The sequence below is a fragment of the Ambystoma mexicanum genome, chromosome 2p (assembly GCF_040938575.1).
Source record: "Ambystoma mexicanum isolate Mex_15411 chromosome 2p, UKY_AmexF1_1, whole genome shotgun sequence".
Taxonomy (NCBI): Eukaryota; Metazoa; Chordata; class Amphibia; order Caudata; family Ambystomatidae; genus Ambystoma; species Ambystoma mexicanum.
The window spans coordinates 73,426,412-73,445,805 of record NC_090923.1 but is presented as its reverse complement, the minus strand read 5'-3'; the positions used below and the strand labels follow the sequence as shown (position 1 = coordinate 73,445,805).

General features: G+C 45.7%; 1 protein-coding gene across 2 annotated transcripts in view; it reads right to left on the bottom strand.

Annotated features, from left to right (window-relative positions):
- CCDC71 (coiled-coil domain containing 71) overlaps window positions 1-19,394 on the bottom strand; it is a 120,500-nt gene that overhangs the window by 100,041 nt on the left and 1,065 nt on the right. The gene's annotated exons all lie outside the window — the stretch shown is intronic.

The following is a 19,394-nucleotide window of genomic DNA, read 5'->3' as shown; positions in this document are numbered from 1 at the left end:
TTACAGATTAGCTATGTTCGTGCCCATGTTTCAAGGTTCTCTGTTGCAGAGTTCAGCGTGCTCAGTGATTTTAGCATTCCTGGGTGGGACTACGTTTTAGGGGAACTTCCGAGGTGGTGACTTTGCGAGTCTTCACCGCGTTCAGAATTAAAACTCGAAAAGGAGTCGGTCCCTAGGCTCTTTCCTGCCTCTACAAGTCCAAGCCGGGAGAGGCCTTTTGCTGCAGAGGCCGGGGTTGGATGCTCAGAAGAGACTGAATTAGGGTGGCAGTGTGCAACATGTCCCTCTGGGAGCCAATCACAGTGCTCTACACACGTGCAGTATCCTGCGTGTATTAGGCCATTAGATTTGCCAGTAGCACCCTTAGTTGATGCACATGGTCCTGGTTATCAAGGGGGTCAATGTATGCCCAAGACACCAGAATAGAGTGTGTAGAAAATGTATTAAGTGCTGAAATAAACGCTACCATAGTATTGCAAGCTAACAGCCATGCATCAACCAAAAACATGTGGCTCCTTCAGTTCTCCATTTAGTCATTCCAAACTCTCCAAAACACCAATTACAAATCACCAGGGAAAACTGAGGCCTGCCATAGCACTACACTCGCCAAGAGTGAATCATCAATAGCCAATAGCTAGTGCCAAGTGCACATTTGGCATCCTCCTTGGCCAATACTATCAAATTTTCTGATTATATATATATATATATATATATATATATATATATATATATATATATATATATATATATATATATATATATATATATATATAAAAAGGGAAATTTGGGGATGTGCATGTGTGAATTGTTCAGAATACGTCCCAACATGCCACAAACCTGAAATTAGGCATGTGGGTAGGTTCCATGGTGTAGACAATGTAAAAAAGTATAAAATATGAATATACCCCTCTAATTTTTTTGTTGTATGAATTACCGTGCGAAGCACGGGTACAGCCTCTATAGTAAGATAACTAAAAAAAAGAAATAAATCAGTATCAAGGTTCTCTGTTACAGAATTCAGCGTGCTCAAGCTAGACCTCACACGTTATCAATTGGTCTACAGAATATTAAGCTCCATGGGCAGCAAGAGCCAAACCAAGTGCACCTATAAGAGATAAATACACCGATATAAATTACATTTGCTATTGAAATGAGTGTGAGAGCAGTGTGATGTTTGGCTGGAGCAGTGCGATGGGAACCAAGTCTGCCTTCAGTGTCAGCTGTTTTGAGGTGGTCCACCTTAAAGGCTTTACCCAGCACAGAATTCAAGCAGTGTGCTGTTTTGCAGTCGCGAGGACCTGTGGTCTCTTGGACGGATCCATAGCCCTACACCTGCTCGGCTCTACTGGTTTCACTGCAAGTACCCTTTACACTTGCTGCTTGATGGAAAAAAACTCAGTGCTTTATCTTGCCACCACCAACACTACCCAAGCATTGTGACCGTTTTGAAATAGCTTCAAATGCCCGCAGAGTTTTAAGAAAGTACAATTTGAGGAGTGGGTTCGCTCTGGCCTTGCAGTCATCTATTAACTTGCCCCCGATGTCAGATCAAGTAATGTTACTGGCAGTAACACTTTCACCTTCTAGTGCCACCGATTGAGAGCCTGTTTGGGGGAGTTGGCGTGGAAATTGCACACATACAATTGTATACTCTGTTGCCTGCTTCGGAGAAGATATTGAGTCCAGGGGAGGCAAAGGGGGAAAATTACCAACTTCTTCCCTACCTTTGGCATGTTTCAGCAACAAAGTTACAACATCTGTACGAACGTATGCTGGTAATTCCGGCATAGACCATGTAGTCCATAGGCTGTGCATAGACGAGGACAAACGTGCTGCATACGCCCGGTGTTCATGGGGAGGCATTTAGAGACAGATTACTCATTTTCTTTAGCTCCTTTACATGCACCGCCTATGTGCTCGTCAGCGGCTTTCAAGCATTCAAATGAATGTAATGACTTATTAATCACGAACGCTCTGTCTGAAATCAAGTTTTACAATACTCGACTTTTTAAAATTTGAAAATATGAAGTTACATTGGCTCAAAGTAAGATATGTTCCCCCTCTATTTCTCAGTCTCCAACGTTATTACAGACTTAATACAGCCAGCCCTTATGATAGCCACCCCAAAAAATGTATTGAAACAGGTGTCAACAAGTTCAGTTGCCGATTAGAGCATTGAAACCCAAGGGTTTGGCGACAGACTGGATATTAAAGAAACGGCCTTAAAAGAACTGGCCCTGCTGTTTGAGCATACATCAAAGATGAGAGAATGAAGCATCTCACAGGACCAGACATTCAACTACCAGATTTTGGAGAACAGTTTAAGAGAATGAGGAGCAGTGGCATCTCATGTATGAAGGTTTACACATAATTAAGACAGTAATCAAAAGAGTGCATTGCTCAAGGGTATCTCAATCCAACTCAAGGACATCGACATAAAAACCTGGCTTATGGCCTTTAGGAATAACTATTCCAGAATGTCTGAAAACTGGAGAATTGTTGCCTTGAGAGATCAAAAGTTAGGCAATGCGAGGGCCTAAAGCCTTGCAAGTTGGGTAAAAGAAGTAATGTTCAAGCCACTGTGTAAAAAAACGAATCGAAGAGTATTACTATTGCCCTTGAAGCTGTTCACAAAGAGGTTTTAGCATTCTAAAACTTTAGCATGAAAAGACAGAAAGTAGCTCAACAGTGAAGGCGGGAAACTGGCACTGTAAAGAAAAGAAGAGTTGGGGAGAATAATGACGGCGATGCATAGCACCAGAGGCTAAAATGCCACTGCAATCAGTTTCCGTGGTGCTAAATCTTTTAGACCAAGAGCACACTATGGTGGACCAACACTACCTACCACTCCAAGCTAAGTATACTTTAAAGAGAGTCAATTGTGTAGGCTGCAGAGGTCATTCGGCTGGCCGGAGGTTCAATCTCTTCCACAACAGCATTTGTTTTTCCAAAAAATAGATTTATTTCTCTAGGGTGCATGTCTAACTAGGCAGCTGGTTTGCAAAGTGAGGGTGCAGTTGCTCGGTGTAAAGGCATTATATATATATATATATATACACATACATATTATATACACACACACACACACACACACACACTTGGTAGGAAAGGGTGTAGGGCCTGGAATGCAAAAAAAACAAGCAGCATGTTTTTGTAGTGCATTAGTCATCAGTGGCGATAGTGGTGAAAAAAATAATTAAAATAAATGGTAGAACATGTTTTAAGATTTTTTCACCATCAAGTTTCTGAATGTTTAAACAACTGAAAATATGCCAAGATGGTACATGGCAATATAAATAGGGCATACACGTGTATTTATAGGGGAAAAAAAACAATATAAACATGAAAAAAAAATGCCCTGAACGCGCCAAGACAACTTTCGAACTGCAACACTAAAATCTGCAGCTGGCTCGAACACTGCCTTGAGAGAAGTAGCATTTCTAGGGATGGTGGGGACGAGACTTGCAGGACGCAATTCTCAAGATAAAATCGGTACATGGAAGTCGGGTGCCCAAAAGGACGACCTTTTTTTGCAATGGGGCAGGCCTCCATTTTGTGAGGTATTTCATGTACGCTGAACAGTGACATCAGAAGTAGAAAAAGTCCATTTTAGCAGCAAGGGGAGCAAAGTAAGAAGGTTTAATGTTCCTTAAATCCATCAATGTTACTAATACAGCTCCACTAATAACAGTAGTACCACACAAAATAGTGCTACTATTCAGCAGCACTCAGACCAATAGCAGTAAGGTTGTTCCTGCTACCACCAGCAACACTGCTACTACACCAGCATAATGTGCTGTGCTATTGACAGTAGTAGAGCAAGTATTCAGTACCACTAAATCTGCCAGTATTGAGACTACTCCACTACTAACAGTACTACCATCAGTAGCACAGGTTTACGAACACTTCGTTCTACTATTCATAGTAGTAGTACCACCCGTGTTATTACAGCTGGTGACAGTATTACATCTACTGGTATTCCCATCACAGCTCACAGTATTACTGATATTGTTTAGGTTAACTATATCGAATTGCTACAACCCCCATTACTATTACAAGTAGCATTAGTTCTATTAACAACATTAAAAGTAGAACTGCACTGCCAGTAGTGACTATTAGCATGACTACTATTGGCAATACTAGCTGTGAATATTTAAAAAAGCAACATTTTGGGATTGTGTAGGCATGATAAAGGTACTTGCCAGATACTGCCGGACTGGTATTACATGGCTATTGATGGTAGCAGGTGTAAAAATGGTGAAAGTACATGGGCATTCCAGAGCAGTGTCCTACAAATGTCAAATACACACAAAGCAGAACTGTTGGCTTTGCCAATGCTTGTTTGTGACAGGACTTCAGTGAAGGACATGCATCTGAAGGCAGACCTGTAGGATACTTCGGCGCAAGACTATAGGAAATGCATTGAGCCAGGTGGGCCAAAACCTGGTAAACACACTGTGAGCCGACAGACAAAAACAAAGCATTCCAATTTTTAGCTGCCACATAACAGAATACTGTCTGTAAATAAAGAGGAATTCACTTACTGATTGGGCTCTGCAAGTCATAGCAGAACTCGAGATGGCCTACTTTGTAACAAAAGTATCCTGATATCTAAAAAAGTGAGGTATTCACCAACTGATCATTTAATAGAAGCGTGGACATTTTGCAGCTTGAAATGAATATATGGCAGGGCATAAAATAAGCAGTGTTGCGTAGAAATTTGCAAGGCAGTTCTGTAGATTTGCTAATTAAATGGACGCTTTTGTAGCACAACTAGCCATTTGTGTCTTGCTCAATGAACTTACAACTCACCCGGCATTCCTCTCTTGCCCATCCACCCCCTTATCTGTTCACTGCACGCTCAAAGAGGCCAATGGAGAGAGAGTGCAGCAATAATCATCGAGTCCATACTAAAGGCCTGTGTGGGAATGCTAGGCAAGAAATGTTCTCTTTTTCAAAGTAATCAGGAAAATATTTTTATTAAGCCAACTATATCCTGTCTGGCAAAGAACGGAAAGTGTTCTTTATTTATTTTGTTAAGACAGTCCTGCATTTGCCTTCCTTAAAATGTATAAATTGTTACAAAATAATTACAGTATTGCGACTGTAAAACACTACAATTTCTCCATGATGTTTTTCAGTAAAGTTTCAGTTGGTGTATATAAATCTCAGAGCGCAGAGATTTAATTTTTGGGGGGTGGAAGAATGTGCATCATTTTGACGTGTGAAAATGTACATGATCCCACAGCCAAATGCTTTTGATGGCAACTGTAGTTCTGTGACCGGCTCACTGTATTCATCTGTGCAACTCGAGCTCAACATGAGCTAAACCAAACTCCTTGACATTCTTATCATAATACTCTGTTGCTTTATACCAGTTATCCGGAAAGTAAGAAGAGAGCAAATACAATATTCCATGTAGTTTGCCACGTTCTCTGCTTGCTGCGCCACCACTCTACTTAGCTTTGCATCTTCATTATGTAAGAGGAAAGAAAGCAAGAGACTAACTAGATGGTAGTGATCTATAGTTCCATCTGGTCTGTAACTCTAATGCAATACCATAGACTTTATGGCTCACTTTGTTCTACGATTACATTGCATTTGTATCTTAGCAGCTGCGGGAGACAGCTGGCCAATCGAGAACTGGCTAATCCGGAGACTGGGAATGCAAGTAGCTCCCTGCATATCATGCTGGCCCGCTGCGCCTCTGCCCAGTCTTGTCAGTATCATTGGACAGTGCCACACCTTGACAAATGCCCACTACCCATTACCTTGACAAATGCCCATGCTCAAAGCCAGGTCCTGGAAATACTATTGTGGACATAATGGTAATTTCTTTCTAGGGGAAGCTAGAATTACGCAAAGCTTGGTTCCCTTAAAGTATCAGCACCCCAGATGGTGGCTCAAAGTGACTGGAGTATTGCACTTGTCAGGGTTGAGCTATAAAAAAAAAAAATTAAAAAAAACATGCATTTAAATTTGTTTCATGGTGTGTAGTTTCATGGTGCGTTTAAAACTTGAATGAAAAATTACAGAACTGCCACTGCCTCATATGGTTGAGGGCAAAGGTGACCCATGTGGCATGAAAGAGGAGGATCTCTCCTACAGACCCTGTTTTGCAGACTGATTAATGACTAACTGTAAGCTAATGTCAACAACTGCAGCAGATGCAGAGCTATTGAGAAACTAAAGCAGTTTTGAAATTAAGAATATATGAGTTGCTATGGGTTCCATATAGAATCATACTTATGGAGCGGAGCAAGTGACGAGTAGGTGCAGTCCTGCAGTCTACTCTGGAGCAGTCTTTCTACAGTCTCTTCAGTGGGTGGAGCAAAGTGGTGCAAAGTGAACAATCAAAACCCCACTTCCCAGCGGAGCGGAGTAGGTGACGAGTAGATGCAGTCCTGCAGTCATGGCGGCCAGGCTCGCCAGGAGCGAAACATAGTCTCCACCACGCCATAGTCAGGAGGAAGAAGGCGAGGACTGCGGCGGCTGGCTGAAAAGTCTGAGATCACGAGCGGGCACAGAGAGCGCCACAATTGGACAGCCGTTCGCCCTCAAAGCTGCTACAGCAAAAAAAAGGTGAGCGCAAAGGAATCCCCCACAGAGACAGCAAAGTTACTCCTAGCCCCCTAAGTATACATGGAAGGGCTGAGGAGCGAGGCGCAGGGGGCTACCGAGTGGGGAGGAAATCACTCCGTGTCCCACTCAGTGTCCCAAACCAAAAACTCCCAAAACTGCCCCAGCCGCTAGCACCAGCCATGAGCCAGCTTGGGGCGAAACAGTTAACATTCCACTAAGCAGCCACAACTCGCAGCCCCCAACCCGCCTTACGACCACCCGCCCGCATAGCACCTCTCTGGGTCCTAGGTCGCCGACCCGGGTCCGCGTTGAGGCCGTGGCGGTGCGGCGGTTGCCCGGGGAGGAGCTCGCGGGGAGCGGGGAAGCTGACGTCTGGCCGTCGGAGAGGCCGAGCATGGGAGAGGAAAGCGTCGGTAGCCCAGCAGAGGTCCGGGATCATGAGGAAGATCTGTCAGGAGGTCCGAGCATGCCAGCCGAGGACGGCGTCGGGCTTGAAGTCCGAACAAGGGAGAGGGGAGAGACTTCAAAGCGGTCGGCTTGCTGGCAGCAGAGGAGCGCCCGAGCGGTATGCAGGGAGCGCCATCTGCAGGCAGCGAAGAGAGCAGGCGGCCAGCACTGTCGGTGCTGGCGATGGTGCACGCCCCTACCCAATGGACTAACAATGACTTTCTGCCTGGCTCCCAGGAAGGAGGAGAGGGGACAGCCGATTCCACAGAACTGGGAGTGGGCACATCCAAACCAACCAGATTCAAAGCCAAGAGAAAAAGAAATGAGAATGCACGCTCTTGGGCCTCTAAAACAAGGATGAAGGAAGGTACTGGTAACCGCAGACGGCCTCGAGCGAAGCCATACAAAAACCAAGAGGCAGCGGAGGGGGATCTACCTCCACAAATGACACCCGAGATTAAAACTATAAGAAAACCACCAGTAACCCATAGTCTAAAATACTACTTTAAGCCATCTTCAACACATAGAAGTAGAAATACTGTGGAACTGTCAGACACGGAAATCCTCCAAGCATTGCAGGATTGCTGGCCGCAGGCGAAATGCCAGAGAATAGACGATACATCAAGATTGCCCACTAAGGCGCAGCTTGTCGCACATATGAGTCCTCCCTCAGAAGGGACTGCAGGAAGGACGGGGCATCCTGGTGGCCCCGGGCCAACGCAGGAAGACAAGCATAGAAAAGGAAGGGCCCGGGTGACACAAGCTAACGAAGAGGAAGGCCTAGGTAAGGTCTCCTCTCTAGAGGCGATCGTACTAGACCCTGAAGAGAAGAGAAATGAAGAGTACCCGAGCCCAGTGGTGGAAGACACACATAGGGACAAGGAAGCGGTCGAAACCCCACCTAACACTTATGGGTCACATGAAATCGATCCTGCATCAGAGTCAACAGACGCGAGCATGGATGCAGAACGAGACAAAGGTGAACCCACACTCCAACAAGCAGAATTCAGACGGACAGCCACAGTAGCCATTGGTGAAAAGAGCCCTTGTAAGGGTGAGGGTCTCTCAACCCTGAGGAGCCCGCGGCCGCCTGCCCCTCCACCTGAGGGAGTCCAATTGCACCCGGGCGGCGACACAATTGATCAGGGGAGCAGGGAATCATGAACAGTCCAATAACAGGACCCTCAACTAGCAACATCCCAAGGTATACTGGATCGGCAAGGGCCTCTGCAGTGAACGAAAATCAAAGAAGGCCAACAGACTCTTCTTGCTCAGAGACCCGGCTAGGGTCCAAAAATCAGCACACAGTGCTAGAAACCCCTGCAAAAACAAGAACGTCGACTTCGTCAAATTATACATGCGCTGAACCCCCCCCCCCTCGAAAAAAGCAGACATTCTGGCAATTATGTCATCAACAACAATCGCTTTGGCGCCTTTTATGAAGCTATACGAGGCCATGAGTGACAACCTAAAAGACCTTAGCACAACACAAGCCATGATGTATAGCAAACTGATATTTCTAGAGGCATATACCATGGCCAGAGATAAAGGCTCTCCCAACCTACCTACCGAGATAAGTATACCAATCCTGACAACGGAGCAGAACATAACTACAACAGTCTCAAAGAGGCACGCAGTATCCACCGCTACGCAAACGGACATAACTATAGACCTAACCAGTGACATCGGTCAGGACCAAGAGAAAGAACCGCACTTAAAGGGATCTCAGACAGGCCTCCATAAGCCGGCGCAGGGGCTGGGCGGTGAAACCTCCAAAGAGAATAGTCAAGCCCAAGAAGCCCCAAGTAAACCCCATAAGAAGCAAACTCAACTTCCTAAACAGTCAATCGGAAAAGCAAAAGGCTCAACTGTGCTCAGTTATCTGATCGCGAAAGAACCCCCCCTCATCAACAACAGCTATGAAAGCCAAGCCTACCACTAAGCAAAATAAAAAACAGCAGGGGGCAGAAACGAGACAGAAGCCTCCAGCCCAACAACTGTTCATTATAAGTGGGAGCCCCAAACCCGGAACAGCGGCGAGCTCGCCCAAATCTGCAGAAGACTTCCTTGAAGATGACTCAATGATGAACATGAGCCAACACCTGGACGAAGAGCCAACCCAAGTACAAAACGGGTGTGCTCAGCTCATGGCAACAAGAGACGTCCACAGGGAGGCACACACGGGCATGGGGACCAACTCAGAGGATGAACCATTTAGCTCAGAATTCTTAACACTTGAGGATTGCTGTAAGAAATTGAATAAAGGGGTGCAGTGGAAAGCAAAGAGCCCGAGGGGATCAGCGAGCAAGGGCAACCAGGAGTCCATAAATCCTCCACACGAGAAAGAAAATCGACACTCGTTCAAGCTCCCAAGTCATACTTCTGCCTTGGCGGAGCCGCACTAAACAAGCAAAATAAGCCTTCGACCTAGCACAGAATCTAGGAAACAGAAAGTGCCGCACTTCACCTCCAAGACGGAAAAATACTGCAAGGATGAAAAAAAACACAGAAAGGAAAAAAAGGATACTAAAGCTGGAGCAGATCCCGGGAAATGATGACGAGGTAGTACTAAAAAAAGGTGCAGTGCTAGAACTACTGAGCTTCGTGCCAAATCTCAGATCTATAAACACGAAAGACCTGCTGCTAGTGGACCCCAGCCAGAGCCAGCACAAATCCATCTCACACCTCTACGTGGCTTCTAAATCTGTGTTTCGTCTCCTGATAGCCGAGACGAAAGCATTGCTGAAACTTGGATATAACATCATAGAATCAACTAGATCAACACGGTTCAACCGACCAAGCTCAAAACGCGATCATTCAGCCGCTCTGGAAATGAGAAGCCCCTCGTCAAAACATCGTCAGTACACAAAAAACCATCGGCACGAGACAAGAGGGGAAAAATCAAATCATAGACACGAGTCACAAACTATTACTAAGGAGAAGGCCTACAAGGTCCAGGGAGGCGAGAAAGCGCTGTCAAGAATAAGCCAAGAACAAAATAACAGGAAAATGGACCTCACGATTACAAAAACGATCTTGGCAGACCAAATACAACCTTCGCTGAGGTGAAACTCGAGACTCAACCTAGTCCTGGGTCCTGAGTCGTGGTTATCCAAAGCACCGACTGGTTGACCAAGGAAATAGCAGTCCAAGCACCATGAGTCCGGTTCAGCCTTCACGACAGTCAAGAAAGCTGAGAGATCCTGCATCCGACTAGGCTCATGGAACACCAGGGGATACTCGCATCTAATGCGACCAGGAGCCATTGAACTAAGAGATTATGATTTTCTATGTCTACAAGAAACCTGGCTCACAGAGGTCCAGACACTTGAGGGATACGAAATTATCCTTTCACCTGCCACAAAAGGACAAACAGGACGTCCATCCTCTGGAATATTGACAGCATGTCGTCAAGGCTGTGGTTTTTCACTCGACTCCACGCTATTTAGCAGTCCTTCCATCCTGATGACCAAAGCAGTTCAGACTGATCGCAAAGAACACCCAGCCAACCAACTACGTGAGCCACTGATCATTATAAATACGTATTGGAATCCAGCTGGAATCAGTGACACATCCTTTCTGGAACAAATGGAAAGAGCGATCCATGAGGCACTGTCGGCCCAGTTAACCCCTAACCTCTTGATTTGTGGAGACATCAACGCCACATGCCAGTCCTCAGACAAATTCACTTCCCATATGGACAAGAACAGCCCGGGAGCGAAGAGAGGAGCCCAGTGGTCGAATTTGATGAACTCTCGTGAACTCCATAACCTGGACGCAGCCTTTCCAGATCCAAAACGGCTGCCGACTTGGAAAGGCGAGAAGCAAACGCCACAATAGACCACATATTTGTGTCCACGCCGTTGTTGGCAGTGATAAGTTCTTTTGACGTGATCAATGCGCCGGCTAGTGACCATAACTTGCTGGTGACAGTTTGGTCAACAACGCAGGTGGAAAGAGATTACGCGTTGCCACAGCTCTCCACGAATAACCAACGAACAAGAGTGAAAATATCGGCTAAAGCAATAAAAGAACTAGGACACAAATACCAGGCACAAGCAGAACGGGGGACAAGTGAGCAGATTTCAAACATCGGCGAAGCTACCTGGGTCAAATTCTTCAGTGCATTGTTTCAGAAGTCTGAAGAAGAGCAAACAGAGAAGCTGGCAGAGCCATCATTACCATGGATCAGAGTGGATGACATCGAGGACATCACAACACAAATTAAGAGACTTAAAAACTCCCGAGCCCCAGGCCCGGACGTCATCTCGAACGTTGACCTGAAGTCCTTCGAGGAAGAATGGGCCTCTCTTCTTAGCAAAATCTTTCAAAGATGTGCTCAAGTACAATCTATTCCTCCATCATGGAAAACGGCCACATTCGTACCAATTTACAAGAAGGGCGATAAAGAAGATCCAAAAAACTATAGGCCGATCGCCCTTCTGGATTGTATTGGAAAAGTGTTTGGTTCTCTCGTTCTGAGAGAATTCAACAACTGGGCCAAAACGGCTGGCTGCCATGACTATCTACAAACAGGCTTCAAAAAAGGACTGGGCACAGCAGCCAACTTACTGATGCTCAGCGCGCTCAAAGGGAGAGTGTTGGGAGGGTGGACCGCGACTTTACCTAATCTTCATCGACCTCACCCAGGCGTTCGACAAAGTAGAGCGCCCGCGGCTCTGGCAGAAACTCGAAACTTGGGGTTGCCCCACCCCGATCCTGGAGCCGATAAAAGCACTGTACACCGGCACCACCATACGAGTAAGATTAAACCAACACGGCCTCCTGTCTCCAGCGATTCCAACCGCCAGAGGGGTGAAACAGGGGTGCCCTTTGGCCCCGGCCCCATTTATCTCCTTCCTGGGGGACCTGCAAACAACGTTCGAAGAAGTCCGCTGCTTCCCACCAAAGTTGAGCGACACCCATTAGAATCCTATACGCAGACGACCTGGTACTCCTGGACCACACTCTCGTGGGCCTGCAGCATCAACTGAAGAAACTCTCGGAAAACATGGCTGACAACAAATTGGAGATAAACGAAAAAAAAGACAAAATGTATGATCCTGTCTACAAAACCAAAGAAGGTGGAAAAAAAACGCTCTGTTCTTGGAAAAGCAGCGGGTCGAAAAAGTCTCTGAATTTAGATACCTTGGAGTGACACTCGACGGCTCAAGAAACGAACTGGCAATGCAAGTCCACCTCAAAAGAACAACGAAAAAGCTGATTGCACAAGCCAAAGCAATCAACAGAAAATTCGGTCGCTTCTCTCTAATTCCTGTTGTAGATTTCTACAAGAAAAAGGTTATTCCCACCTTGACCTACGGCGCCAACGCCCTTCCGAATTTACCCACTGTTGTGTGGCCGAGACTGGAAGCGATGTTTTGGAGAGGGACACTGGGTCTCCCTAATTCCACCTCAGTGGAAGGAACTATCACTCGGGGGAACAGTGAAATCTAGTATGCTCATGCTTTATCGCAAAACCAGAATTTCGCCTGATCCATCAATTTGCAATCTAATCAAGAAAGAATGTGAAAACGGCCAAAGCAATACGCTAAACCGTTGGACAAAAATAAACCAGGCTGTGTTGGCTACTACAGAGTGTGACGAAGAGACACTCGTCAGAAACCCTACAAAAATTTTAAAAAAAAACAGAAAGAAATCGACTGGATCCAAACCAACGAGGCAGCTCTAAAGAATAAACTGACACAGCACCTCCCGCCAAACATCAGAAGATTCAACGACTTACAACCGTACATCAAAAAGTTCCCCTCTAGACACGCTCGCGATTTAATAATGAGAGCGCGGCTAAATCGCCTGTTAACTAACGAAATCTTAGCAATCAGAGGGCTTTCTCCATCGAACGAGTGCCGATTCTGCAAAACGCATGGAGTAACAGAATCGATTAGGCATTTGCTCTTAGCATGTCCTCGCACAGTCAGGATCCGAACAGTCTACCTGACGAAGATCTTTTCGGAGCACATTTTAAGTGACCAGGACGTTTGTTGGTCTAGATTGATGGCCGGAGACAGACCTTCGTGGCTGCTGACCACCTACAAAATGTTGGTCTATGTAAACACTGAACTTCTCAGCCGAACGTCCTCAGGTTGATCGGTCCGTCCAATGACCTTCGATGAGTTCCGGCCTCAATACTTCTCCCGTTCTTATCATCACTGATGCTACTACAGCTTCGCACTGAAAATGAAAAGTCTTCTACTGTAAAAATCTTATTGATTAAAACAATAAAAAAAAATAAAAAAATAGAATCATACTTATGGGGTTTTCTTACAGAGGCCATTCAGGTGTTGATTTGATTGTTATGAAAATTCGATTCAGGAAGCCTTACAATCTGAAGCGTATTTCTAGCTCCCCCAAAAAGATCACGTGACCGAAGTGGGGGGAGGAGGGGGAAATGTAGGACTTTTTAAGCGCAGAATGGACATGTAAAAAGAATGTAAATGCTAGTGGGCGGATTCATCCCTCCCATCATGTCAACTTCAGAACTCTGGGTGCCTAGCCACATATTTGAGGTGGAGAGGACCGCAGGGATCCAATTAAATTTTCAGGGCTAATAAACTAGCAACTGCTCATTTTAATATTTCAGAGGTGTGGCGTCTGGTTGGCAGACCTGCCTAAAAATCACCTGTGTGAATACTGAAAGAGGGATGCAGAATGTAACCTTGCCAGGACATCTACAAGTCCTCTGGGTGGAACCATTGAAAGCTGGGTGGAAATTTAACATTGCCAGGCAGACAGCAATTGGGAAAGACTAAAGAGGCTGGGATTTTTATAAAGAGAAAAATAGAGGGATGAATGATGGCGGCTATCCATGACTGAAGTGCCTGACCACATATCTGTGCTTGCTCAAGAGAGGGTCCTGAAAAAGCAGATGGCTTTCCGGTGCACCATAAACCCAGAAATTCAAAGTAAGTAGCTTGTCTAACCAAACCAAGTGTGGGGATTTGTTTTTCCACTTAGTTAATGGTGTGGGTTATGGAAGTAGATACCTAGTATATTTTGATAAATAATAATTCAAATTCCCCTATAGCCAAATACTGCTGGGTTAACTTCTTGACAAACCTATCCCAGCGTGAATACAAACTGTAGTCTTGTTAATGTAATTGGGTACACCAAATTTCCTTGTCAATCCCAGAATTCCCTAAAGGCAGCAGGTGTCCTCATCTAAAAACGAACCTGGCCTTTATGCAGAGGGGTGCCGACGGTCAGGGTTGTTGGTGCTGGGTCGAGAAGTGCTTGGCTAAAAGAAACAATGTGTAGTTCCAAATTGAAAAATGCTCAAGCTTTCCTGAAGTTTTGTGCCACACAGAAGATGGGGTGTGTAATCATTTAGTCTATAAATATAACTTAACAGACCGGGTGGAGACATTTTTATTAAACCAGTAGCACGTTCACAACTCCTTTGAGTAATTAACTCTTGAGAAAAACTGGCAGACACTGAGTGTAAAGTTTGATGGTAAGGATTGATTAAAGCATGAGTTTCCATGAGGTGTTTTGGGCGAGGAAGGGCAGGTAGTGGGCGCAAATAGTCATGGTATTAGCATGGCCTTGGGCAGTTAATGGGTGGGGAAAAACCCAAACACCTGCAAACCGTGTCTCTCTCTACTCATATGCCATTTCTCCTCAATGCCATTTCTCCCCAATGCAATAGTTTTGGATAAACCACCACCTAATAACCCAAAAATTCAATCCTGAGGGAAACCAAAGTAAAGCATGGATGCTCTACCCATAAGAACAGCAAGATACAGGGCCCATGTGAATAAATTAATATGCCACAGAGTACGTGGGTATTGTTTATTTGCAATCTATCCAATACAAAACATTTGCGTTGTGGCGCTCCAAGTGTTGGTGTTGCTGGGAGGAGGACTTAATGGGCGAGAAGGGAGAGCTAACCATAGACAGCCTTGGTATATCCCAAAACAGTCAAGATGGCTCAAATTACAAGAGTTGAGTTACAAACGCAGACAGACTTACAGAATCCGAGGGCAAATTAAGTAGAAGCAATCAGGCCTCCCTGCCACAGTGGGCCAGTGTTGCCAACAGCGACTTTCTCGCTAGCGAGAAATCTAGCTACTTTTTTCAATTGGTTTGGAGACTTGCTCATTTATGCAAGTTTCCAAACAAATTGAAAAACGTGTGGTCATTCGCCCGTTTTCTAACGGGAGCAATGCAAAAACACACTGTAAACTTAAAAATGGAGGTGTTTACTGTGAAACATAGAAATTTTATTGTTCTTAAAGTAGCCAGCCCGCCCCCAGAAACGCTCTAGGGGAACTGTATATTAAGGGGATGGACCTAAATAAAATGGTTAAAAGGGGAGGGGGCCACAGTAAAAGCCATAAATGTAAGGGGAAAGCGGAGGTAATTATGCAAATTAGGCAGTGGCTTCATCTAGCTACGTCTGGCGACTTCTAGGGGAGCCAATAGCTACTTTCTTCACTGATGAGTTGGCAACACTGCAGTGGGCAAGCAATTGAAGGGGATAAATTCAAAAGTAAGCGCGGCTGCACGTGGCCTGGAGAGTAGGAGAAGTAAACGGATACACAGGCCCTCAAATGTTCACATAATTACAGTAACCAATAGGTGGTGCCATGGTAAAGTATGCTGATGTTTAAACGTTGAGAATCACTTCCAACTTGAAACTGTGCTCACTACATTAATTGGGTGCCAAAAGAAGATTGTCCAACACAAACTACGATTAAATAGACGCCGTTACGTGGGGCCAGGCCATGCTTTGTTCTCTAAACACTATTTCACGGTCGTTTAAGCCTCAAAGTGCGTTTCCCTGAACCAAGTCTGCGCGCTCAATTCCGCACTGCCCTCGAATGAGGAGGTTTTTAGGTTTCCAAAAATTACTCTTAGGATCCGACATGGTGACGTATGCGCCTCTCTGCAGGCAAGTAAGATATTCAGAGCAAAATCGAAATGCATCATATGACTAGCCTTCCGACAATCGTAAAATGTCAGGGCGAATGCAAGCATCGAAGAATTGTGCAGACAATGTATCCAAATGCTGTAGAAGTGCTGTAGAAATGCTGTAGAAGAAAAAAACGGAATAGAGTGCAAAATCTGTATTCGTCAGATGTAGCTCCGAGAATAAAAAAAGGGCACTGCTGACATACAACACATGTCAACTACCACCAGTAACAAAGACAACGTTCCGCTTTGTAACACAGTTGCAGTTTCCCAATCATTCAGCGCTCAGATTTTGACTTCGCTCAACACGTGTAAAACGAGAACTTTCATTGCGAGCCAATAGGCCTCTAAACCAGCTTCCGCGCTCGTTAATCGATAATCAAATGAGCTCTCTTCACACTTTAACACATATAAACAAAAGAGTACCTTTCAAAACACACCTTCAAAAAAGACAGAACGCTCACCCTTTATGTGCGCTTAATGCACTTGAGGAACGGTAGAATACACGGAAAAGGGGAAGCAGCGCTTGCCCACAGGATAAAGGAAGACCAACTCCTGGAAAGGAGGCGACAGTGGAGCTCTGGCGTTGTCATCTGGCAAAGCACAAGCCATGCCTCTTCGAACCGCACCCGTGCACTGTCTGGGGCCGACCATCGCTGGTTGGGCTGGCCCGCTTGACGCTTCTGTCACCCTTGCGAGAAAGCCAATAAAGCACCAGAAAGAAAGGGGTCTGGTGACCCCGCCCGCAGGCAGGGTGGGCCTTTGTCCCCTCACCTTAGAGAGGCGGGGCAGCTGAGCCCGGGAGCTCCTGTTCCTAGACCCCTGGGGTACCAGGTCGCCCCCAGCAAGGACTCCAGTGAGTTAGAGTTCAACCGTCAGAAATTCTAGGGCACAGGCAAGGTGTGCTTGTTCCACCAGCCCCAAGAGCAGAATAACAACGACTTCACTGAGAAGCAAAGAGAAAGGATTGTAACAACTGGTACCCCTGCTGATCTCTTGGCACCTTGTACCTGGCCACCGTCTGGGCCCAGGTACCTGCTCATCCTGCCGCACTGACTCCGGGCCACCCCTTGCACTGGGGTCTGTATCTGTACCCATACAGCCCCCCTCCCTTTTTCTTCCTGCACTCAGGCATATCCTGTCTGCTGCCTTAAACCCAGCACTTGCCAATTGCTGGCTGCACTACCACTGTTTGTTGCCTTTATTATTTATCTGTTTCTCCTTTGCTCCGCACTCCACTTCTCCCCTTTCTATCCACCTTTCCCTCCCCCATGCACTTGCGCATTCTCAATGTTACTAGGCCTAGTAATATCGTTGTTTTGTTCTCCCCTGTTCCCCTCCCTTGCCGCGCTCTGAAACACTTGCGTACGAGCGCGATAGAAATAAAATATCAATAACTAGATTAATTGCCCCATTGCTTTATTGCATGGACCTGCAGCTCTCAGCATGAATCCTATGATCCCACATCACTGACAATGATGGGCAAAGCTGTGGAAGAGGTGAACCCCAAAGCATTTGGAGGGCCAAAGGTCACAGATCCCCATTCTATGATACGGATTAAAAAGACATTAAGCTACAATCACTGACTACCACATGGAGACAGTCAAGTTACACATCTCCTTCCATACTAAATAAAAAATAACTACTCATACCATGACTCATGTGGCACCACATATGTAGTCTTCAACTGCCATTAGGCCTACCCAGCATAGTAATAGTGAATAATCATGGGTGTTGTATGCCAAAATCTGGAAGGGCATATAATGCCTGCATCTCCCTGTTACACGCAGACTACACCTGCTCCCACAGGCACCACCATAGTTTCTGCAAGATATAGTTTGTTTTCAATAACCCTTGTCTTGCACATAGGCCTCATAGTCAGCAACTCTTCCAAAAAGGCAGGATGTGGATTTAATGGAGGTAAATGCATGTATGAATTCCTACCAGAGAGGCTTTACTGGCTCCAAAAGACCTTAGAGGAAGGCTAATTTCTGGAAGGTAGGGACAGACAGAAAATGAGCGGGTGTCTGCATCCTCCTCCCCTCACCAATAAACTTTCTGCAAAGACATCAGCCTAGGAGAGCCTTGTTAGCTCGAAACCAACAGCTACCAGCCCCCAGTGCCAACTAGTGCACTACAAGCATGCAATGTGTAACGTTAACCTGGAATTTGAAAATGTTAGAAGCATTTGAACATAATAGATCATACAGAACGGGAAAAACAAAACTGTTTCCAAGTGGAAGTTGGCTACACATTACGCTGGGTACTCACTCACCCCTAGTATTCCAGCAGCAGCTCCATCCTACTGGGTGATGCCCAACACCAAGGAGCTGATTTTAACTCCTGCCATTTATGTAGTGCACCACCCAAACATGATCACTTCTTGGTGATAATGTGCCCGGGAAACCCAATTACGCATAGGTTATTAATGTAACCCCTACACCCAAAACCCTAGTGCATAAACACAGTTTTTCCCCCCTCACCTCCAACATGCCTCCGTCTCCAACCCCTACATTCCTTTTCCCTATGCACTTGCGATCTCAATGTCACCTGGCCTAGTAAGATCATTGTCTGTCTTCCATCTATCCCCCCCCTTGCCTCGGCACGCCTTGAAACACTTGTGTATAGGCCCTTTATGAATGCCATATCATATGATTCTAGCACTACACCAATCATGGCCACGCCGCAAGCACAGCCTACCTGCACTTAAAGTCCAATGCTTGTTGTCCTTGAACAATGTATGTGCACTCCATTTACTCCACTCCACAGCCTGGTCAGAATGCCCCTCAAACTCGATCCCTTGTAAGAAGCTCACTGCTTCCTGTCAAATCCGATTCTTATCTACTGTAAGTTCTTTTGTGATCAAAAGAGCATTCCTCAGTATTTAAATAAACATAGGTATGCAATGAGAGAGAGAACTGAGGAAAGTACATGGGTTGGGACTGCTTAAAAACGGGGCAGGCCGCGCCTACTGTTTTCACCACAGGTCAAACAATTCCTGTGAGAAAGAAAGAGCAATTGAGCACATGCTCAGCAGAGTCATCAAGGCAATAACTTATTTAAGGAAGAAAAAAACCGGCAGATCCCTGCAACATGCTGCTCCTATACCTCCAGTGGCAGATCAGTAGACGCATGCACGGAATAAAGGGTACTGTAAGTATCTGGCCTACATGGGCAAAAGACTAATACAGGACAATAACTTCTGTGAAAGCGAGGGCCATCTAGAAATCCAGTTGACAGGCTGTGCCCGCTCCACCAGCCACAGTTTAGCACTTTATCTGAGCATTATAGTGTTCATTTGACAAAGGCCTGTTCCTGCTGACATTGACAGAGGACACAAACTTCTGTGGGGGGCCAATCCCTGGGACGTGTGGCACTCACTGAGGCCGAACAATAACTTCACAGAGCACAAGGAAGACCCACAGAGCGCAAGG